Source organism: Felis catus, chromosome F1 (assembly GCF_018350175.1).
Source record: "Felis catus isolate Fca126 chromosome F1, F.catus_Fca126_mat1.0, whole genome shotgun sequence".
Taxonomy (NCBI): Eukaryota; Metazoa; Chordata; class Mammalia; order Carnivora; family Felidae; genus Felis; species Felis catus.
This window is the reverse complement of record NC_058384.1, coordinates 30,682,667-30,707,348: the sequence shown is the minus strand read 5'-3', so window position 1 is coordinate 30,707,348 and position 24,682 is coordinate 30,682,667. Positions and strand designations below refer to the sequence as shown.

General features: G+C 49.5%; 1 long non-coding RNA gene and 1 pseudogene across 2 annotated transcripts in view; one reads left to right on the top strand and one right to left on the bottom strand.

Moving 5' to 3' along the window:
• LOC111558349 overlaps nucleotides 1-17,339 on the bottom strand; it is a 41,807-nt gene extending 24,468 nt beyond the window's left edge. Inside the window, exon 1 of one of the 2 annotated variants that reach the window (XR_006591588.1) lies at nucleotides 16,926-17,339. This is a non-coding gene — a long non-coding RNA (uncharacterized LOC111558349). The remainder of the gene's footprint in view (nucleotides 1-16,925) is intronic. The other variant, XR_006591587.1, reaches the window with a different exon arrangement.
• Nucleotides 4,614-7,306, top strand: LOC101099679 (annotated as a pseudogene).
• Nucleotides 17,340-24,682: the final 7,343 nt, after the last annotated feature.

Below are 24,682 nucleotides of genomic sequence, written 5' to 3'. Positions count from 1 at the left end.
AGTCGTGCAGGGTTCCCTGCCTTTCTTCCTGGTAGGGTCCCCCCTTCCAGCTCCTGTGCCTGCCAAACGAAAGAGCAATTTCTTTTCCCTTCATACTCCCCGCCTGGAAAGAGAGGAAAAAAAGGAAACCACATCACTACCCGTGTCATTTCCCAGCCTGTGGTTGGCCAGAGCCCGCGCCTGGCCCTCGTCCACACGGCCTGCTGCTGTGGCTATATCCACTTGAGCTGAAAGTGGATGAGCAGCTGCCACACTGGGCACGAAGCCAAGAAATGAAGAGCCCACCCCGTGTTTCCTTCCAAGTTCTGCAGTCTGTTCCTTCATCTTATGGGGCTGCCACGTATAATGACAGTAGTATCTATTGAGTGCTTCCTCTCTGGCAGCCGCTGTTCTAAAAACTCTACAGGGGCTGTTGTGTTTAGTTCTTTTTCCACAGCTCCATGAAGTCGGCATTATTATTCCCATTTTACAGATGAAGGAATTGAGGCACAGACAAGTTCAAATAACTTACCCAAGGCCTCCGGTGGTGGAGCCAGGATTAAATCCCAAGACGTCTCATACTGGGGCTCACCCCCCAGGCCCTAGGGTGGGCTGACTCTGTGAAGTACGTGGCCTTAGAAGGTATCTGCCCCTGCACCGTGGTGAACGGCCAGCCTTTAGCCAGCAGGCAGTCAACAAACTCCGTGGCTTAGAATACTGGGCGCCATATCAGGCACCACCCTCTCCCCCTGGCTCTGGGAGCCCCTCCATCTCCCTCCACTCCTTGCCTCTCACTCAGGCCCAGGGTGTCTTGGCCACTGGAGGAATGAGGTGCATATGTGGGCAGAGTGGCTTGTTCCTTCTAGTTCCATACTGCCGACATCTGTCTTACCTGGGACCGCTAAAAAATCTGTCATAGGCACTTTCAGGCTGTGACACCTCAGACCATCCCTGGACAGACCCAAGGGATGACTTTCCGGGCCCAGCAAGAAACCCTTGTCTAAGACAAAGGAAAGGAACGGGCTCCAGAAAATCTGCCCCGCCACTCCCCCACTAACTGTGACCACTAACTTCCTAGATAACAGATGATCACTCTCCAATCTAACTAGCCACACAGAGCTTCCCCACCCATTCCTGCTTCCTCTCCCCTCTTTCCTTTTCCTACCCCAAGGCTCCCCTCCCTGGTCTGTCTCCATGTCCAGTGAGGCTCTCTGTCATCCCTCCTTCCATCCCCGCCTCTGACTTCACTGCTTCCTTCTGATTTTTACTCGGATCTGAGGATCCCTCCTCACCCACTCCTGTCCCACCAAAACTAACCCCCCAACGCTTGCTTCATGACTCAAATCCCCTCTGCTAGGCTCTACCACACTGAGGGTGAAGGTTCAGGGTCTGGAAAACAGAGGCCCCCTGAGAGCTCTCAGTGGACCCAGAGTGAGGATCTACAGGTCAAGTGGATGACAAAACCTCTTGCCTACAAGTCAGGGCCACCACTCTTGCTCTCTCTGAGGCCGAGGCTGCCTCTCTCTGCCACCTCTGTGGGGCACGAAAGCTGGAGCCCATTTGCATTAATTCTCTGAGTTGCTTTGACTCAGAGTCCGGGACTCAGAAGCATGCTAATTTTATGCAAACGAATGCAAATGAATATAGAAAACTAAGCGACCCTGAATTTACTGGAAATCAGAGGCTCCGCTGACGGGAAGACTTACAGAAATTTTGGAATCTACTTCCCAAGAGAAATGTAAAAATAGTGTGACCTCCAGTTAGGGGTTGGGGAGGGACATAGCTGGAAGGCATTCAGAGAAAGGAACACAGTCTGGGTTTCCTAGTCGTTTCTAAGTGGCCCAGCAAAAGTCAGAGGAAGGAAAAGCATCTGGCCACCAAACCTTCCCCCTTTCTCCTCTCTTGGAGCTGAGCTTGGCGTTCAGCTCCTCGCCCTGCCGCAACCACCCTACAGTGTACGTCTTGGAGAGCAGAGAACACGGGATATTAAGGCATCTTTGGAAACAGGCATTTTGTTTATATCCCGCTTCCCATGACAACCCCCCACTATTGTCTTCTCCCCTTACATCTCCTACATTGACCTTCTTCTGCTTGTTCCTCATTGGGTCTGACTGGTGAACTGAACAGAATGTTCTGGAACCTGACCTGGAGGGTTAGGGAGTCTGGATATTCATATAAAGAAGACCTCAGAGGATATCTCTTGGATAGGTCAACCCAGGCACAAAGGCTTAGGCACCTCATTTCCAGGAGGAGAGAGAAAAGGACCACTCTGAGAAAGAACAGGGGAGAGGAAGTGGCCCCAGAAGCAACAGTCCATTCTTCTGACCCTAAACTGAGATGTTCTGAACAACTTCAAAAGGCAGACACTGCCCTTTTCTTAAAGATTTCAAAAGAAGGAAAGAATTTTCCAAAATACTTCCAACAGTCTACTTATTCTCATCAGAATGTTTTTACCTATATTAACATAAATGTCTGATGCTACTATGGAAGTACCTTTTTTCTGGTTATTTTCCTCCAAGTAAATAGCTCCTAGATATTAAGGTAATACTCCAGCAAACCCTTAACACACACCATGAGAAGACCTGAAGACAACTTCCCCAAGATTTAGTGACCAGTCACCAATTCCTGGAGAGGAAATCATTCAGACTAAGCCCTTCACCCCCAGGTGAAAAGGAGCAGTGAGTATTCATCCATGTTCTCCTAACTAGGTAGAAAGCTTACTGAGGCCCAACTTCCAACCAGTTAGTATTTGGGGTTACCCAGAGGAAGAAAAAAGTGCTGATTTGTACACTTAAAAGAGAAGGGCATACTTGTATATCAAGCATGCTATGTATATCATATCCTTCAAGTCTTATAACAGCCCCACTAGATACAGAACATTCCCACTGTATAGATGAGGAGATTAAGGCTAAGAGAATTGAAGTCATTTACCCAAGGTCACACACCTGTGGCAGAATAATATCCATATTCTCCTTTTCTTTCTAAGCACATGTTCACCTACATTTCCCAGACCCTCTTGTTGTTAAAGACTGGCCAAGTGACTGAGTTCTGGCCAATGAAATGGGGACAGAGATGATTTTTTGCCACTTCCAGGCCTGGCCCATAAAAATCTGGCAGATGGTCCTTCATCCCCTTTCCTGTCACTATCTGGATGGCCCAGGCACCACAAAGCCACATGATTAAGATGGGAGGAGCTTGGTCCCTGAATGACTCAGTGGAGCAGAGCACCCTTCACCCTGCCCTCTGCCACCTGCACTGGACTCCGACTTGGATGAATAAGTCTTCACTGTTTGAAGCTACTGAGATTTTAGCCTATCTGGACTAACTACCTGGTGAAGGCAAGATCTGAAACCAAGTCCACCAAACTCCAAAGACCATTCTTTCTCGTTAAGCCTTCTTGCTACACAATACAGCAGAAATATAAAAGTTGAACTATAAAATATTATCTAATCTCACAGTTCACTTCTTCCCCATCCATGCTTCTCCTACAACCAAAATCTAGAATCCTAAAGATTTTAGAAGAAATTTAAAGGTTTAGAACAAAATCAAGGAAGCAATCAACAAATATTGGTTGACTGCATACTACCTGCTGAGCAAGGAGAAACCCTTTATCGTTCATGCCAGGAGGGGTCCTCCCCACCTTCACCTGAGGCTGCATTCCATGGGTGTGGGGGCTATGAATTTGGAGGACATTGAGTACAGCCATGGCCATCACCAAAGCATGCAAAAGCCATCATGATTTGCCACTCACCACTGCATCCCATCATCCCTATGCCAAGTCAAAGAGAGTTGAGTCAACATCATACAAGCACAACACTCTGATCACGGCAAGAAGAAATGTATGCAATCAGTCAACCTTTCCTCCACAGGCAGTCAGTCTATCAAATATAAGTTAAGACTGACCAGTAATTTGGGCATGATAGAATCAGCACAATCTGATTCTTAAAAGAGAAGGAGACAAAGGATTATTGACGAGAAGGATTATTGGCAAGGAAGGGGTAAAAGGTTTTTAAATTTTCTATTGAGATAGGAAATCCTGCAAGTATAATTTGTGGGGGCTAGAAGACCTCCCCTGCTACCCACCTCTGACATTTCCCTCTCTACATTCTCTACATTCAAGGATTTGTCCTCGGTCTTAACACACTCTGTCTCTCTCCCATAAAATGATGACCTCTCTAGAGAGAGATTATAACTCACAATTGTCTTATTAGTCAACTATATCTCCTTGTAATGCAGGACTTGGTGGAACCAATATTTATTGAGCCCTTAATATATGCCCATTATAGTTCCAGGATCTTAAAAATCATGAGTGCCTCCTATATAACATGGTCATGGTGCCTGCAGCAGTGGACCAGGGAATAGTAGGTACTTGCCCGTGACCAGTCATTCCTGGCACAGCTGTGCTAGCCACCAGCATTCACATGGCCCAACACTCCTGGGACACCTGGAGTACGTGACAACCTGTGTCCCACCAACAAGCACTGACAGACCTCAGAATCCTGCTGCCTGCTCAGCCCACCAGGGCTTCATCCACCCAGGATTGCCCCAACTCACTTAGGGCCCCAGCATCAGGCCTCCACTAGCTGCTTGAGAGGCTTGAAGTCATGACCTCTGCCCTGTGCTCTCCCAGATGGGATAGGGTGGAGATGGAGGGTAGGGTGGCAGACAGGTATGGTCCTTTTCTTTTTAGCAACATGATTCTTATTCTTGATTCTCCCCTGGCTTAATGAGTTGTTTGGGGAGAATCTGATTTTATATTTGGGAAGAAGAACAACGATTTTCAATCTGAAAAAATTTAAAATACATTACTTTACTCAAGTTTCGTATTTTACAGATGGGCAAATTGAGACTCAGAGAAGCTTTGTAATGGTCCCTGGCCACGGTGGCAGAAGTTAAGTTTGAGCTCAACTTTGTCTTTGATTCCAAAGTCCTTGCTCATAGCACTACGCCAGTGTTTCTTAAACTGGGCTGCTCTTCGGAATCACCAAGGGAATAGTTAAAAATACACATTCTTGGTCCCAAAATACAGATTCCTGAATCACTCTCCAGGGGCAGGGCTCAGCAATCTGTGTTTCCACACACCCCAGGTGCAGCTGAAGATAAGCCAAACTGGAGATACACTCCACTGTACCTTGCAGTGGGAAAGAACAGAGGGCAAGTTGAGTGGGTACACCAAGGAAATGAGGGGAGAAGAGAATGGAAGGGTCTTCTGCGCTGTTGCCCAGGGCTGGCCCTGCCCACACACTGGTGCCTGCCACTTAGTAGTTGAGATCCTAACATTGGACCAGGAGGACAATTAGTGACATCAAGGAAAGGCCTTTCCAGTCAGCTGTTTTCCTTACATCTCTACTGTGGAAAGAGGATATCATGCCTGTGGAATTCAGCTGCAAAGAGTCATCTCCAGATCTATTTTTAAATTCTCCAGAAACGAAGAAAGAAAAGCCTGTAAAGGTTTGGAATGTGCTCATCATTTTCCTGATTCAGGAAAACTGCTTTGATTTAGTGCTCGTTGCTTGCAAGCCTGTGCTCACAGACAAATTGGCTGAGCGTGAGGTTTGTGGGCAATGGGGGAGTTTCAGCTGAAGGAGACTGAGTCACAGAGGAATCCAGATGGCAGGAGGGAGGGCTCCCCATCTCCCCCTTCTCTGAATCCTCCTTGTCTGTGCCCAGGGTCCAGAGCTTCCTCAGGCCTGGTTATCTGAGCACCTCCCCCAGAGCTCCTGATAAGAGACTTTGTGATGATCCCTCAGGAGGCTTATATTTAATGGACCTGATAATCTGAGGGAAGAAGTTGTTTTAAAGAGGATTAAAATTGGGCTCTCTGCTCCTCTCTGTTCGACAGACAGCTGCATCTTCTGGTGCAGTGCCAGCCATGTTCCCAAGACACGATGGTGAAGGTCAGAGTAAATGGATTTGGCCATATTGGGCACCTGGTCACAAGGGCTGCTTTTAACTCTGGCAAAGTGGATATTGTCACCATCAGTGACTTCTTTTTTTTTTTTTTTTAATTTTTTTTTTTTCAACGTTTATTTATTTTTGGGACAGAGAGAGACAGAGCATGAACGGGGGAGGGGCAGAGAGAGAGGGAGACACAGAATCGGAAACAGGCTCCAGGCTCCTAGCCACCAGCCCAGAGCCTGACACGGGGCTCGAACTCACGGACCGCGAGATCGTGACCTGGCTGAAGTCGGACGCTTAACCGACTGCGCCACCCAGGCGCCCCAAACTTCTTAATAGACCTCAGTTACATGGTCTTCATGTTCCAGTACGATTCCAGCCGCTGCAATTTCAATAGCACAGTCAAGGCTGAGAACAGCAAACTTGTCATCAATAGAAAGCCCATACACTTCTTCCAAGAACGAAATCCCACCAACATCAAATGGGGTGACGCTGGTGCTGAAGATGTTGTGTAGTCCACTGGGGTCTTTACCTCCACGAAGAAGGCTGGGGCTCGCTTGAAGGGTGAGGCCAAGAGGGTCATCATCTCTGCCCCTTCTGCTGATGCCCCATGTTTGTGATGGGTGTGAACCAGAGAAGTATGACAACTCACTCAAGATTTTCAGCAACACCTCCTGCACCACCAATTGCTTGGCCCGTCTGGCCAAGGTCATCCATGACAACTTTGGCATTGTGGAGGGACTCATGACCACAGTCCATGCCATCACTGCTACCCAAAAGACCACAGATGGCCCTTCTGGGAAACCGTGTGATGGCTGAGGGACTGCCCAGAACATCATCTCTGCTTCTACTGGTGCTGCCAATGCTGTAGGCAAGGTCATCCCTGAGTTGGTTGAATGGGAAGATCATGGAATGGCCTTCAGTGTCCCCAACCCCAATGTTGTGGATCTGACCTGCCACCTGGAGAAAGCTGCCAAATACAATCACATCTAAAAGGTGGTGACGCAGGCATCAGAGGACCCCCTCAAGGGCATCCTGGGGCACACCGAGGACCAGGTTGTCTCCTGCGACTTTAACAGTGGCACTGACTCTTCCACCTCTGATACTGGGGCTGGCATTCCCCTCAATGACCACTTTTTCAAGCTTGTTTCTTGGTATGATAGTGAATTTGGCTCTAGCAATGAGTGGTGGACCTGATGATCTACATGGCCTCTAAGGAGTAAGAGCCCCCTGGACCACCAGCCCCAATAAAAGCAATAGATGAGAAAGGTGCTCAGCTGCTGGGGAATCTTTGCCCCAGTTCATCCCCAAACACAATGAGAATCTCCTAACCTCTACACAGTTTCCATCCCAGACTCCCCTGAAGAAGGGGAGGGAACTGGGGAGCTGTACCTTATCATGTACCATCAATAAAGTATACTGTACCCAACAAGAACAACAGCAACAGTTGCTTAAAATTGCATAGTGATTGGATTTGAATATTTGAGTTGAGAGTTTAACTGATAAGAGAATGTTTCTTTTTAGATAATTGCAATGATGACCGTTGTTGAGTTTCTTTGCCCATGTTGAGTGTGCACCGAGGGGAAGGGTTGAAGTATTTGAAAAGTCTAAATTGTAGTGGATGCAGGAAAAGACGTTTGATATTCCTTACGCGATGACCTCCTTTACTAAGTGTAAGGATAAATCCTACCCTGAAGCCTCCAGCAAAGAGGTCACTTAGTACCAATTAAAATCCAGTCCATCACCTACCTCAACAGATCCTGTGGCTTTGCCCTCTCCAGATCCAGGAGCAGCCTGCCCAGGGCTCTCAGTGCTCACTGGTGTGGCATCAGGATTCAATTTCACCGCAATGCACATTGCAGGAGGTCAGCCCTGGCTGGGGGCATTGAGCATGTACATGCGTTTATGCTGTGTATGTGTGTGTGTGTGTACACACACACGCGCATGTGTGACTATGCACATGCACATCACTGGCTGGGAGCTCTCTTGCCCCAACCTTCCATCCATCCCAGACCTGGAATCTTGTGTTCAGGGATGTTGAGACTGATGCTGTGTGAGCTTGTGTTTGACGCATTTTATTTTTTTATTTTTTAAGCAAGCTTCATGCCCAGCACAGAGTCCAACATGGGGCTTGAACTCACAACCCCGAGATCAAGACCTAAGCTGAGATCAAGAGCAGGACGCTTAACGGCCTGAGCCACCCAGGTGCAACTGGAGGTCATTCGGATGACCAGAAGTTGTGCCTCAATATAACAGAACCAAGACCACTTGCTTCTCTCTGTCTAGCCAATTCAACCAGATGTAACTGGTGCCCCTACGGAGCCTCTGCTCCCATCACTACCCTCTCTTGGTGGCCCGTCAGAGAAGACCCTGGCGGAGAAGCAGCTCCCGTACGTTATCATGTACCATCAATAAAGTATACTGTACCCAACAAGAACGACAGCAACAGTTGACTAACCACACGGCTCCCCAGCCCAGCTTCCCGGCCGATACTGTTCCTTTCCCATGTCTGCTGTTTGTTTTTAACCATATCTATTTCCCTGAAGGTGTGAATAGCTAACCGCGCTGCAAAGTTGGCTGACATAAACAGGTGTCAGTGTTACAATGAAATTAAACTTACCCCATGGTCAAAAAGACTTGCAAAATGATATGAAACATCTAGGTATTACTTTGCCTCCTGGTAATTAATCCTGGTGGACATAAACAAGCCCAACCCTGCCTTCCCATGTACTGCATCTCCCAAACTGCAGGCTTAATAGAGGCTTTTCCAATTCTTAGATATTAGCTGGGCTGTCTGGCTTTGCGTTGGCTGGACACCATCCCACACTTTCTTTCCTATTGAAGGAGAATCTCCCAGTGTATAAGGTCTTGGTAGGTGGCTACGCTGGAGACCAAAAAGGCCAGGTGCCCCTCTACGCACCCAGGTGTCCGTGTCATCGGCCCGATTCAGTACAACATGCCCCAAGACTTCAATGTTGAACGAGTGGCACAAAGTGAAGAGGCACTAGAATTCTTTCACAGTGATGAGGGGTCCAGAGCAGGCCGGCTAAAAAGCATTTATTGTGCTTCCTGCTTCTTTCTGCAGACTCACCCTGTACCTCTTTCCGATAAATTCCCTTTCTGGTTGTAACAACCAGATGCTGTTTCTGTTTCTTGCTCGTAAAATCATTCCCCCGGTTGTGGCAGGCACTATCAGTAGCCCAGCCAACAGATGCTCCACCCCTTTCTTGCTAATAGAACCCCAAGGTTTCATTTGCTCATATATCCACCTGTTCCAAGGGGATGGATCATGACTAGTCAATCCCATCCTCCTGTCCAGTGATTGGTCTAGACCTATGACCCAGTTCTGGCCAAAGAGACCCAAGAGGAAGCTGCTAGATGGAAGCTTCTGGGAAAGATTTCCCTGCTGGAAAGGCTGTTCCCCTCCCCCATTTCTTCCTGCTTGAGAAGGAAAGCTTGGAGCCCCTGTAGCCATCTGGCCACCATGAGGGGACATAGCAGAAGCCCCAAAGAAGGCATGGAAAGAGAAGATGGAAAGAGCCTGAGCCCTTCATGACCTCCTGGAGACACCACACCAATCCCAGAACCACCTTCCTATATTCTGTGGATTTGCTAATGAGTCAGCCCCTGTCATTCAGTTCTTTATTCCAAGTATTGTGTTATTTGCAACTGAAACATTTACACATACTGATTCACTGAATCTCACTGTTTTCCCAAATAATTAATCACACATCGTGTGAGCTAGAAGAGACCTGGGAGATCAGCTAGCCTTGAGTCACTTTTTAATAGAAGATGCTGAAGCAGGTGTGGAGGCAGAACCAGAAGAAGAACGTGGGCCTCCTTAGTCCTACCCCATGGCGATTCCCCAACACCCTGAAGACTGAGCACCTAAGTCAGGGGCACTGGCCAACACCCACGGGGACAGATCCTGAATCCTGGCATCTGAGAGTTGTGGGCAAAGGGGCAAAAAAGAAGGGCGGAACGGGCTGGGCTTGGACAGGCCTGTGGCCAGAGACACCTGAGACATCAGAGCCTGAGGAAGGGCGAGATGTGTTTCCAGTTCTTTCTGTCAGGGCTCACATGTGCACGCACACACACACAACACACGTACACACTTTCGCCCTGGGTTCCACTTCCCAGCCTCTTGAGCCTCTGGAATCTCCTGTTTCCTCACTGGCCTGGCAGCAGGGTTCTCTTTTTGTGGTTTTGGTTGGTCTCATACCCTGTATTTTGGTCTACTTCACAATTTTCCTTGCCACTGTGCTTGGGCCAAAGTCAGCTTGAAGAGAGGCTAGAAATTAACTCTTGGACTCTGCCAATCTGCAAAAGAGTGAACCAGACCTAGTGGGGACATTGGTCATAGAAAGCCACCAGCTGGCAGAGATGCCATCGTGCTGTGATTTCTTCAGAGGCTTCAGGAAGAACACCCCCCCACCCCCGCCGTCCCGCAGCTGCCACCCCAAATCATGCTTCCTTTGCCTGGGAAAGCAGTGCTAAAGTTCCACCATTAGAGATACAGTGTAAATGTTCCTGGGAGACGCATCAAGGTGGATGTGACCCTTCCAAGAGGGTAGACATTGAGAGGGATGAAAGTGGTATGATGGTTAATTCCATGCGTCAACCTGATGGGACTGCCCAGTGCCCAGATAGTTGGTCAAACATTGTTCTAGGTGTTTTGGGATGAGATGGACATTTCAATCGGTGGACTCGGAGTACTATTGGCTGACCTCATCCAATCGTTGAAGTCCTAAATAGAATAAAAAGACCAGCCTCTCCTGAGCTAGAGAGAATTCTCCAGCCAACTGCCTTCAGTCTTCATCTGCAGTATTGGCTCTTCCTGGTTCTACCACAGACAGTCTTTGGACAGGAGCATGTGTATAGATTATAGATTATAGATTATAGATACACATTCTATTAAATCCATTCCTCTGGAGACCTTGACGAATGTAAGTGGACCAGGTTTATTGGTGGGTTGAGGGTAGCAACAAAAGATTCCTTTTGTTATGCAGGATAGTCTCTGCGAGTCTGTCCTGCTCGCAGGGCACACACAGGGGAGCAGGAGGGCAGTGGGGACAGTTGCATCCTTCCAAGGGAAAAAGTTGGGGGAGGGAGAGGGCAGGGAGGAGGGTGGTAGGTATGTCAGGCCATAGTGGAGGACCACAGCCATCAGGGTGAGGAGTGGACAGTCACCTATAGTAGTGGCCACTAAGGAGTCCCTAGAGGTTCTTGAGGAGGAGAGTCGCATAATCCAAACACTAAATCTGATGGCTGTGGGAGGGATTGAATGAGGGGACTCAGGTCAGGGAGTCCCAGGGAAGACCCGTGAAGGGCTGAGCCTGGGCATGGGGGCGATGGTAGATGGATCATGAGGAAGGAACAAAGTAGAATCCAAGTGGCCAAGTTCCCAAGGACACGATGGAGGGATGCTGACTCCATGGAAGGAAACTAAAAAGCGAGGCCAGCGAGCTGATTTGTAGGGAAAAACCACCGAGTACAAGGTGCTTGCAGGCCATCCAAGTGGAAATATTATTGCCATTATTATTGGCCAACATACACTGAGAATGTACTGTCTACCAGGCAACATGTTAAGCCCTTCACATTCATTATCTCATTTATTCCTCACAGCCTCCCAATGGGAAATGTTATTATTATCCCCATTTTATGGATGAGAAAACTAACTCTCTGAGAAGTTAAGCCCTGGCCAAGTTCCCACAGCTAATAAGAACCTAGGTTTCTTACACCAAAACTTCTAACCACCTCTAAGCTCTGGCACTTGGGCAAGAGGCCAGAAGGTGGTCCATGGCCACAGAGACGACAAGAGGGGCCTTAGGAATATCTGGCACCTCCAAGGAAAGTTGGAGGAGGAAATGGACAGGAGAACTAATCTTTATTTAATACCCGTAGACAAGTCACTTAACTATCACCCTGTGTCACTTAGCCTTTAATCAGACCTCAAACAGCCAATTTCCCCACTTAGCAGGATTGGTGTGGGGTCTGGGGTCGGTGGTGATGTCCCACTGACAGCTCACTAGCCACAGTGCAGAGTCACCATCACCTGAGCACGAAGGAGGCTCCTTCCACTCTCCAACTGAAATCCCCAGATTCATTCTCTCTCTCTCTCTCTCTCTCTCTCTCTCTCTCTCTCTCTCTCTCTCTCCCTTTTCTCATCAGGAGTTCTTTTCTAGTTGTGAGTCAGGGACAAAACTTTGAAGCAAAATCTGGATAGCAGATGCAGAGGGTGGGGAGCAGGTTTGAGGGTCGTTGTAGTTTTCAGTGATTCCTCGGGGCTTCAGAGATAGTCTGGGAGGGGGAGGCTTTGAGGAGACAAGAGAGCAGAGGTGACGGCCAGAGAAGAAGGGGAGACAGAGACAGAGAAATGGGAAAGGAAGACTCGAGGCAGCTGGGGCCACAGAAGCGTCTGCCCTCTCTCCATCCTCCCTCTTATCCACCAACGTCCCCACCCTGGGCTTCTGGACTCCCTTTTCATCTTCTAAAAGAAAAGAAACTTAAGAAAACACTGGAACTGGAACCAAACTGACCCCTTTTCCCTTAAAGCCCATCCCATGGCCGCGTCCCCCAGGCATAACCTTCAAGGCCTCTTCCTTTCTCATCCACATCTCTGCAGGAGTCCAGAGCAGACCAGTCAGCCTCAGAAACTTCTCCATCAGGCCTTCCCTGTGACCCCATGAGAAAAGGGGTGAATCCCGGGCACCTGAAGGAATGCTCCTACTTGCCTACCTTCACCCTCATTCATGGCCCGGCGAGGAGAAATGGGGACGAGTGGGAGGTAACCCACCTCAGTCCTTCCCGAGTGGAGTCCGTCTTCATCACCCAGGCCTGTGTTCCCAGGGCCCAGCACACTCGGGGTTTCTGACAAGGATTTGTGGGACAGATGAACGAACGGACCAACAGGAAATGGAAGGTGCCAAGGGCAGAGGCTGCCGGATGGAGGAGCCTCCAGTCTCCCTGGCTGGCACAGCGGTGAGTCACATGGCTCTCCACACCTCCAAGGCAAAGCCCTGAAAACCATTAGCAAGCCACCTGCTCTGACTCCAGCCCAGCTTTCGTGCCCCGGCTGCAGGGTTCACACGCTGGGTGCCCGTCCCTTGGACCAGCGGCCTCGCCTCCGGTACCCAACACCCCCCGTCAGATCCAGTCTCAGACCTTCTGCTACAGTCCTATTTGGGCGAGGCTGTGGGGTAGAAGCACCCGGCCAGCAGGCAGGGACTTGGGCTCACCGCCTGTGTACCCCCGGGGACAGGCTGACCGTAGGGACGGGGACGGACAGACTCACCGTAGGGACGGGGATGGATGTCAAAGGGGAAGAATGGCTCATTAGGTGCCAGCATCTTGAACACACAGCCGGCATCAGGCCACACAGAAATTCTGGGAGGCAGGTCCTCCTCAGCCCGTTTTTGCAGAAAAGGAAATAAGCACAGGCAAAGAAATTGGGAGATTTTTTTTTAAAGCCCGCCTAGCTATTTTGGCAGCAGAAACCTGGGGTTTGTTCAAACCAGCCCTTTTGTTCTAAAGGCCTTGTTCTTTCTACCAACCATAGGAACTCAATCTGGGAACCCTGGTGTCCTGGAGTCCAGGCAATCAGTGCTCCACCCCTCCCCCCTCCAGGCTCAGTCGGGGAGGGCAGCAGCTCCTTTTAGACCTCAAGGTGGCTCGCTCACGTGTTGCTCAGACCGGGTCTCTGTGGCCTCTCGGATGCCGGGATGGGGAAAGGGGACTCCTTCTGAGACCCACAGGGCCTGGGTAGGGTCTGGATGCCAAGGGGTGGGGGGTGGGGGGGGGAGAACTGCTGACTCTACCCCAAACCCCATAGGCCTCCTCCTCTTGCTGGGGCCTGGGGGCCCGGAGCAAGCAGCGAGAGGTCAGGACACAACTCATGCTCTGGAAGTACCCAGCATCCCATGGGTGAGAAGAGAGAGAGAGAAAGTCAAGGAACCTGGCTAGGGGAGACCATTCGGCCCTTGACCCCAAACCGGGTGAGCACATGGGCCGGCGGACCCAGCCTCTACAAGCATGCTTGTGTGTCTGAGGGCAGCTGGGAAGGGCCCCGGGCATCTTCCAACCCCAGCCGAGTCTGTGCCTCGCCTCCCAGAGCTCTGAACCCCCGAGCAAGTCACCTCGCCTCTATAAGATGCCCTTCAGATGACGGCGAGGAGCCTCAGATGAGACGGTGAGCGCGAGGGAAGCACCGCCCAGCAAAGCACGTGAGAGAAATGAACAGAAGAAGACATTCAATTAACCTTTGTTACATGAAGCTGTTCCTATTACTAGCCGGGTGCAGGGTTTGCAACTTTCACTTAGTTGGATTCGGGTTAATACTCCCCCATATTTCCTCATTCTTCCTTTTAATGCATACCTGGGTGATTGGGGAATGGCAGTGAACGTTAATTGAGGGTCTACTATGTGCTAGATTAGCCTTTTCTCCGAGTTCGGTTCCTGGACAGATTGTACCAACATCTCCAGAGATGCAAATTAGAAATGCAAATTCTTGAGCCTCACCCCAGAAAAACGGATTCAGAAACTCTGGGTGAGGCCCAATGACTAGTATTTCAGTAAGTTCTCTGCTGATGCTAATGCATGCTAAATCCACTGTTCTACATGTTTTACATGAGTACCTCAATTAATTCCAAAAAAAAAAAAAAAAAAGCCTTCGGAGGTAGGAATTAATATCTCCGATTTGCAGACGAGAAACAAGGTTTGGTGAAGTTAGTACCTTGCCCCAGGTCCACACTATTTCCCTTTTTTCCTCGCTAGGGCGATGCCTACGAGGAGTGGGACAGTTTTGTTCCAAGAGGGCCTCCTACGGGCAGGTGTGGGAGGCGGGAGTGACTATGACGATGGAACGTTCTTCTGGGCTGAAGAATAGGACAGCCAGATACTTTTACATGGTGTGCAAGACCAACCAGACTGTTACCTTTTATGAAAAGAGGCAAATGTTTAGTGCTACGCCTGTCCTACTATCGAGCTGGCATTCAGAAGGCATCACTGCTAGTTTGCAGTGCACCCAGAGCACCTGCCATCTGCCAATCATGAGTGTCCGCAGCATTGAGACCTGTTGCAGTGACGGAGGACAACGACACCATCGATGACGTATTGAGCTCCTGCTGAAGACACTGCTCTAAGGGATTTGTAATTTAATCTCCACCCAGTGTTACTACACCCTCTTCCAGGTGAGAAAATGGAGGTCAAGAGAGGCTTGGGGACAAAAGCTCACAATCAAGGGGGCAGGGGTCTGGCCTGCCCGGATCTAAGGATCATTCCTTCCATTATGCTTCCATTATGAGAAGGCAGTTCTCCGAGCCAGGCAGATCTTGGCACCCAGGCCCACTTCCCCCGTGGGCTCCCTGCACCAGGAGGAAGCCAGTAGGGGCCCACCAGCGCAGGGGCGGAGAGCTCCGGGTACCCGAGCCAGAGGAGCCCAGGCGCGCCCCGTCCGCGGCCACAAGATGGCGCTGTGGTTCAGGAGACTCCGGGCCTGGCCTGACACCAGCTCCGAGGACCGGAGACCAGCTCCCACCGGATCAGGCCGGCCCCAAGAGAGGGACCCCCAGGTCGCGGAAAACGCTCGTGGAGGAGACTCCCCGCTCCCTCCCGCTGCCGGCCGCGTTCGGGAAGCTAGACCCCTCGGGGCAGGGACTCCGCCGGGACTCCCAGGCAGGGCCCCCGGGGCGGGCCGAGCGGCTTCCCGCTCCCTCTCTCTGTCCCCCAGCGCGTCCCCGCCGCCGGCCTGGCCCAGCCCACTGCCCTCCCACGTTACACGTCATTTCAGCCCGCTCCCAAGGCGAGGATTTTAAATATTGCAAAACGAAGCCTCAGAAATGACCTCTTTGCAACTCAATACTATTGCAATACTGTTGCATGGTAGCAGATGGTGACTCCACTTAATCATGGTGAGCACTGAGTAATGTATGAAATTGTCCGCTCACTAGGCTATACTCCTGAAACGAATACAAACAACATTGTATGCCAACTCTACTTCGATCTTAAGAAAAATTGTTAATTACAATTCACATGATCTCTTCACCCTAAGGCACCCTCCGACTTTAAAACTCAGCCATCGAAGTTTTTTTCTTTATGTCAAAACAAATAGGAGTCAGAGTCCCGGCGCCTGCTTTCCCAAAGTCTTTTCCCATCACTTAAGAAAAGCATGCACGGGTACGTTTGTGCACAGGCGCACTTGATGAGGCGGAACTCTGAGTTCGAATCCTGTATCTGACATTAAAATGGTAGGGGCGCCTGGGTGGCTCAGCCGGTTGAGCATCAGACTTGGGCTCGGGTCATGATCTTGCGGCTTGTGGGTTGTGGCTTGTGAGTTCGAGCCCCCCACCCCCCCCTCGGGCTCTGTGATGACAGCTCAGAGCCTGGAGCCTGCTTCATAGTCTGGGTCTCTCTCTCTCTATCTGCCCCTCCCCCTCTCATGCTGCCTCTCTCTGTCTCTCAAAAATAAATAAACATTAAAAAAAAGAAGAAGACATATAAAATTGTGTGCCGCCAGGCGGAGCTCTTTCATCTCCTGAACCTCACTTTTCTCATAGATGAAATGGGAGTAATTCTAGTACCCACCTCACGGACTGCTGGAAAAATTATATATATGTAAGCCAGGGAGCATAGCGCTTGACATGTAGTAAGTGCTCAGTAAATGTTACCATAGGTATGTCTTTTCCACTGATCTTACTGGTGTGTTCTTATTGCTGGCGTGCACCAGTCATCTGGCATTTCGTCCAGGCAGCCTTGGGTTTGGGGCTGACTTCATCTAGGATATCTGATGGCCAGAGGGCTGTCTTGTATATCTCTGTGTTCAGAAGGCCCAGCACTGGCCCCGGGCCTGATACACAGTAATTAAAGCGGGTCATAGCGGATCGCCGCAAACCACAGCCTCTGGCTACGGTTCTTCCTCCATCTTGTCTTCTCCAGGTGGTGGGTGCTTGCGTGGACCTGCCATTACAATTGCTGAGTGACCACCCCCCTTCTCTGCCGTGGGGCAAGTGGTGTCCAATTTTGAGTGATAAGAGCTAGAGCTTTGTACTCACCTCTAGGCCAGGGAGCCCCTTCTGCTTCCCAGGGCAGGGGGGATGTCTAGGGTGGGTAGGGGATGGCGGCAAAGCTCCGTGTTGATTCGACTCAGTACTGGAGAGACCATGTGTTCCATATAAAGGCCTGCTAAGGCAGGGGGAGGACCCTGGCTCTAGAACCTCGGCCGGATGAGCGTGGAACTGTTGCCTCTGCTGTGCATGGTCACACAGGTGAACAAGCCAGTGCAGAGATGTTTACGTCTGGAGTTCTTTGGGGCTTCTATTTCTGTCCTTCCTGACTTCTCCATTTCTAAGAGCTGGGTGCTCCCTCACCATCTCCCTGTCTTGCACAAACCAGTGCCTGCAAAAAAAAGGCTTTACTGACGATGCACAAGCAGTCCACGTGTGTTGACTGATTACCTGGCAAACAGGCTCTGAGACCTCAGCCAAGATCTTTAAACAAGCTGCCACCGGCTCATTAGATTCCATCAGAGGGCCGTGCTGAAGCTGTTCGGAGATCACTGCTTGTCACTAAAAAAGCTAACTGCATATGCAAATGCAAATAACAGTGTTGGAGGTGGGAGGTGGGGGTGGGGTAACCTGGGGTGGAAAGGGCTTCTGGTTCATTTAGGAAAGCTTCCTGGTTGGCAGGGAGGGGGCGGTGCTGTTGAAGCTGTAATTGAAACGGATGCTGTTTGACAAAATGAGAAAAGGGTGTGGTTTTAGGCCATAACCCATCCTTTCCTGGTTCAGGTCCTCACTTGAGTCATTCCAGAGTTCCCCTGCCAGCCACTGGGAAGGTTCCAGTGTGTGACATCTCTCAGGAAGCTAGCTCAGTTTCCTAGAAAACATCACCCACAGAGATGTACCACCTCTACCCCCCAAATCTTTCTTAGAAATCCTACCTGCAGCTAGGAATGAATGGATCAGCGGTCAGGGATTAAGCAGTAACCAGATACTGGGTTTGGGGTGCTCTGGTAATAGCAATCTGGTTTCTGGTCAGGGCCTCCTGCTCTCTGGGGGAGGACCCAGGACAAATGTGAGCTGAGCCCGGCAGTGGGGGGCGCTGTCTGGGGGGGTTCTCAGACGACCCCACCTCCCGCTCAGCTGGCAGAGTGAGGCTGGCACGGCCAGCTGCTCTCTGAAGTCCTCGCCTTCCTGCTTTCCTCTTGGGACTTTGAGAAGGAAATCTAAGCGTGAGTTTCTGATTCATTACTGTGAACTCATCAAGTTGCTGTTTGGCGAGAGTCCTTGGATGTTTCGGAAAGAGCTTTGGGTTTGGTTTCGTTTGTTTTTGTAGCGCTTTTCCTTTGAAATAGGAAGTCCGTCTTTGCCAAGAATAAAATGAAAAACTAGATTTGAGGTTGGCTCAGAGCATAAGAAGAAATCTAGATTTTTTTTTTCCTTTTGTTTCTCTACTTTTGACTGTGCGATACTAAATAAGTAATAGCTAACGTTTAATCTTGTAAACTGGGTCATATTATTATCATTGCCAATCTACAAATAAGAAAACTAAACGCAGAAGACTTAAGTGAATTGCCCAAGTCTGCCAAACCAGGAAATGGTGGCCTTATACACCTGCATAGTGCCAAGGGCCCATAATACTTCAGGGGGCACTTACAAAAATGTTTTAATTTTTTTTAATCAGATTAAAAAAATGAATTTTTAGGTATAAAGAAAATGTTTTATTTTTCTTTTTTTTTAAGTGGGTTCCATGCCCAACGTGGGGCTTGAACTTACAACCCTGAGATTGAGAGTCACATGCTCTACTGACTAAGCCAGCCAGGCACCCCTAAAGAAAATGTTTTAATACATTATATTACTATGTTTGTCTTTTTTTTTTCAATGTTTATTTATTTTTGGGACAGAGAGAGACAGAGCATGAACGGGGGAGGGGCAGAGAGAGAGGGAGACACAGAATCGGAAACAGGCTCCAGGCTCCGAGCCATCAGCCCAGAGCCTGACGCGGGGCTCGAACTCACGGACCGCGAGATCGTGACCTGGCTGAAGTCGGACGCTTAACCGACTGCGCCACCCAGGCGCCCCATGTTTGTCTTTATACCAACGTCACCACATAGGTTGTAATTATTTGAGAAGCAGACACTGAGTTAAGGTACCGGGCAGAATTAGGAAGAACGGTAGCTGTTACTGGTGGAACTGCCCTAGTGTGGGCCGATCACTGTGTGCAAAGCGACTCAGACACCACGTTGTTCCTTTGGGGTGGGGGGAGGGAGGGAGCCAGGCCCGCTTCCGAATACACAGAAGCCTAAGAGTGACAAAATGCTACAGGGTTTGCACGAGATGGATCAGAAGAGGCTTCATGAAGGAGCTGGGTCTTGAGGAATGAGAGTTAAACATGAAAAGAGAGAAAGGGGAAAGTGGGAGCATTTGGAGGAACAGGGAATTCAGTGTATGGGGAAACTGAGGCAGCCGATAGGTTGTGATGATCGTCAGTTAAAATTCAGTTCCGAAACTACTTTCAAATGCTTTCTTATACATTTCACGTCCAGGACTCATTTAATTATTAAACTCCATCAGTAGCACTTAAGGCCTAATTGTTACTTAAACTCACAGATGATTATCTTATATAATAGAAGGGTAAACGGACTTTTGTTTTTGTTCATAGTGCTTTCCTATTGGATATTAACCCATATTCATTCTTTAGCAGTTAGTGCCCACCAGTAGTTAGCAAATTGCCCTAAAGGTCCTAAGAAACCATCTTACTTCCTTTTTTTTTTTTTTTTTTTTTTGTATCAAACTGTCATACTAAGCATTGCAGAGTTTCTATGGAGCAGACTGGTGGTTTGTAAACAGGGCTCCTCAGAGCTAGAGCTTGGTAAATATGCCTGGAACTGTGGGCTTGGGATCTTTCTCACGGCTTTAATCTGAATATTAGATAGATAGATAGGTAGGTAGGTAGGTAGATAGATAGATAGATATAGATAGATAGATAGATAGATAGATACTATAAAAACTTCAAGAAAGCTAAATAAGAACTCCAGGAACTAGTATGTTTATTCTCTGCCTATTCCAAGAACACCCCAAGGTGACTTATGAAAATACATATGACACAGCAAGGCTTTTTTTTTCTTTTTTTTCTTTTTTAAGTAAAGAAGGAAATGGAAAGAAGGAAAATCATTCTAGGAAAAGTCAGATGTCACCACGGTAAGGTTCAGGCCCCAATCCTGAAACCGAGGGGCTGCCCCACGGGTTAGGAAGTGCAGGCTGCTGTTGACAGACGTGGTCCCCCGAAGGGTCATGTAGACAGCCATTCTCTATCTGCGGAACAAGGAGATGTCATCCTGGGCACGGCCCTGAGCTCCCTGCTCCTAGAATACGAGTAAGAGGAAGTGTTTGACCTTGGACAGGCTGGTGGCCTCCTCTCTCCCGGCTGCCAACCTTATCCTCTCCGTCCCTGCAGAGCCACAGACCTGTCGGAGGGCTCTGCCCGCCCACCTGGCTGTCCTCAGTCCTCTGGCCACACCCCCTCCTAATACTACCCTACACACGCCAGTCACCCCCTCAAAATGATCAGAGAGTGACAAAACCCAGGTTTGCACATCCAAGGACCTCTGCTAAATACGCATAGCTACCATTTACATCGTGTGTACTCTGTGCCGGGCACTGTTCCAAGCACTTCCTATGTATTGGCCTCCTTGATTCTCTCAACAACCCTGTGTGGTAGGTACTGTTATTACCCTCATTTGGCAGATCGAGAAACAGAGGCACAGAGAGGTTCAAGAACTTGCCAAGTCCTACAACTGGTGAGAGCACAGGGTTTGCATCCCGTTTGGCTCTGTGCTTTTACCCACTCACCATGCAGCCTCCTGGTCCGCCGACACGTGACAGCCCGCTGGCTGGGGATGGTCCTGAGGCTGAGGTCCCAAGTGTTGCCCTCAAGCGGGCCTCTCAGCCTCATTCTGGTCCATCCTGTTTGGTGGCCGCAGGTGGCACCTTGTGCTCTGTCCAGCATTGACACTATAGACCCCAAAGAACACTCACGGTTCGGGGGACCGCAGGAACTCAGGGCAGCCCTTCCTCACAGTGGGAAAGGCGGCAGGCAGGCGGGATATGTAAGGCAGCACCATGGCCGATCCATAGTTTCATCTTACTAACACTAATAATGATTGTGACCAAGGCCATTTAGAGCTAGTTGCTGGTCTAGGTCTTTCACATCCATGATCTCATTTAATCCTTAAAGCAGCTGTGCGGGCAGGTGTTATTATTCTTGCTATACAGGGGAAACAGAGACCTTGGATAGATTAACTCCCCAGAGGGCCCAGCTAGCACACCCCTGCCTTCTACCAGGCCACAGTACCTCTGACCCCTACGTGGTCACCACCCTTGTGCCCTTATGCCCCCTGAGCCCATTTGTACAGAGGTTCCTCCGTGAGCATTCTTAGGATGTTGCTTTGTTTCTGATCCTGCTCAGGTTGTCGGTTCCTCAAAAGCCAGGGTTATACTCACCAGCTCTCTTTGTGCACCCCTCTCCAACGCCAAGGACCCCCCATGAATTTCTTTGTAAGGTAGACTCGAGTGAGATGCTCCAACTTCATGGCTATGCCTGCATCAGCAGCAGGCATCTCTGGTAGAAATGCAGAATTAAGGAAACAGCCAGAAATCGAGTTTCCTGATCCTTGATCCCTCCCCAAAACTCCTCACTTGCACAGATAGGCATAAAGCATGTATTTTACCCAAACAGCCCAGAAACATCCCTCCGGGTGAGTGTCCAGGACCCAGGCATGTAAATCATCAGGCAAATGAGGTGGCAGCTGGTGGGGTGGCGGCCTGAGGCATCTGTGTCTGCTCACATCCAGAGAGATCTCAGCCGCTAGTAGGACAATCCCAGTCCTCCAAGCTCTTTCCTGCCCTGATGACTCAGGGAGAAACCTTGCAACAATTTACTGAGCAGCCTCTGAAAGCAGCCTCTTGACTTGCCTGTCAATACTCCTGCACCACCCGCCCCCACCCCCCCACCTGTACCTGACATAGGCAGGGAGTGGTGATAATAAATGGGCTGTTATAAGCCGTCATTGCTGGGCAGTGAAGACGATTGCTCAGCCTTGCTTGGGAAAACACACTCACCTACCTCTGAGTAATCCCCGGGCATGCAGGGGCACAGGAAGGAAATGGGTGCCAGGCCCTGGGCTAAGGTCTTGGGAAAGCGTCATTAATCTGGATGGTGCACAGACCTTGCAACAATGTAGGGATGGCACCAAAGTTTACTTCTCTTTTCTTTTCTTTTTTTTTTTTTAATGTCTATTTATTTATTTTGAGAGAGTGCGTGCGAGCGGGGGAGGGGCAGAGAGAAGGAGACAGAGAATCCTAAGCAGGCCCCAGGCGCTGAGCTGTCAACGCAGAGCCTGACACGGGGCTCCAACCCAGCAACTGTGAGATCATGACCTGAGCCGAGGTTGCCCAACCAACTGAGCCACCCAGGTGCCCCCAAAGTTTACTTTTCTACCATCTATGAGAAAACCGATTTCTAAGCAAACAAATTCAGTTCATTGTTCATGTATTCAATGAATATATGAGAGCACACTCCATGAGGACGAGGGGGAAAGAAACTAAAAAGGGCCCTGGGTGCCAAGAAAGCAATGGGTCAGATAACCAGTTGTAGCATCTTAGCCGATGAGACAGAATCAGGCATTTCCAAGCTGTTTCAAGGCCCTGTAGTTCAGCAGGAAAACAGACCTGTGACCCTGTTTCCCTCTTCATTGGAGCAGATCCACGGGACCCTCCTTTTTTTAACCCTCTGCCACCCCATCCAGTGAAAATACATCTCTTTGGAAGAAGCAAAAACCCTGGTACTCTGCAATATTTAAAGAATCTACTTTCTAAAACTCAGACTGTGCTCCCTACCTCAATTATCCTGAATTAATGACATGATCCTAAAGAATGACGTTTTTACAAATCACAGTGGCTTTGGAATGTATTACGTGCCTGCCACTCGGTTTTGCCCACAGATGCAGCAATGGCATCACCTGGGAGCTTGTTAGAAACACAGACTCTGCAGCCGTCAAAACCTCCCGGGTCAGGAGCTGCAGTTTAGCAAGACACCCAGCTTCTTCCAGCGCACGTTAAAGTTACAAAAGCGGTGCTGGGTTGGGTATTATCTTCATGGGCACTGACTTTCCTCGCAGAGTTTGCTGTGCTCCAGTGATGCCACCAGCGGCTGGTCATCACTAACCATGTACTCCGTTCTGGAGGCAGCCAGCTCTGGGCCTGGCTGAGAATGAGGGCAGCAGGGAGAGAACAACCCAGGCGCGGAAGGACAGATCACACGACGACGACGGGGGGGTGGGGGGGGGGGGTTGTGCGCCGTGACCTCGGCTGCTGGCCTGTAGCAGGGGAGGAGCGATGAGGGGAAGGAGCCCAGAAGGCAGACTCTCCCAGAGGACAGTGGGTGGCAGGAGGGTGGGGGTCTGCATGCACCCTGTGAAAGGGAAGCGCCTGTCTTTGGTGCGGGTGGTAGAAACGGAAGAGAAAAGCCCCTTCGGGATCAGCCCAGTGATCCACGAGGTCTCTGTTTCAGCCCAGCCCACAGGGTGTGCTGCCACGCTAAGGGCTGAGGAAGGGTCAAAGGCAAGGAGCCAGGCTGAGAGCTGTGTCCAGGTCCATTTCCTGGCTCCAGGAGTGTCTGCTCCTGACTTGCACTAAGGATATGAGGGCAACAGGCTGTGTTCCGTGAGCAAGGAGCTAAGACTGGGCTTCTGAGCCTGCAGCTGACGGCAGAGAAAGACAAGGGCAGACCAGAGCTGGCAATGACTTAAGACAACCCACGCCAACTGCTGCACAGGAAAACGTGTGTAATTTTCTTGGGACAAACCCTGAGCCCATGAGACGAGCCCAGGCTGCAGCCACACCCCCCCTCTCTGCTAATAAGGCAGCACTTTCCCCTCAGCACTTTCCAGGCAGAAGGTGGCCCTGGCTTGCTGAGTCCCCCAGACTGCAGGGACGTATATCAAGCTCCTTGAGTTACCCTGTTAAATTTATTTTTCTTGTCTTCAGGGCATGGAGGCAGCCTTCACAAAGCCCTTCACAATCTCCTCTCTCTCCACCCTTTTATATCCTTGGGGTAGCTGAGAAGTTTCAGTGATCAGGTCACCAGCTTCCAGTTACTTCTGTGGTAAATTTTTCATGCAGTCCAGCAATTCCTTTGGAATGTATTTTCTAACTTGGCAGCCGAGTCGAAACCTCAACGTTACATCTTGTGGCATGTGTAATAGGAAAAGAAAACCCCTAGGAACACCCTAAGTGTTTATCAATATTAGTTTAGTAAATGATAGAACATCCATCCTTGGAATATTATGCAGTGGTTCAAAAGCATGAGGTCTGTCTCAATGTGTGAACACGAGATGGTATCCAAGATGTATTATGTGAAACAGCAAGTATCTCGTATTGTCTTATTTGTGTCTAAAAGGAGAGGGGGAAGTGTTCACATATAGGTCTTTATGTGCATAGAATATTTCTGGAGGTACGTATTAGAAACTGTATTGTCCACTGCTTCTAAGGGGCCTTGAAGGTCAGGGCTAGAGGGGAAGACTTAGTTTTTACTGTGCACTATTTGGTATTTCTGAATATTTGTGTGTGTGTATAGGTATTTTTTTCTGAGTGTATATACGAATATATAATATATAGATAACACCTTCAATTCCCAAAGAATTATAGAGTCATTTAAAATGGTGATTATGAAGATTAACGTAGCCACGCGGAAAATTTTATGACATAACGTTAAGTGAAAAAGGCACGATTCAAAGTCATTATGTGCATTC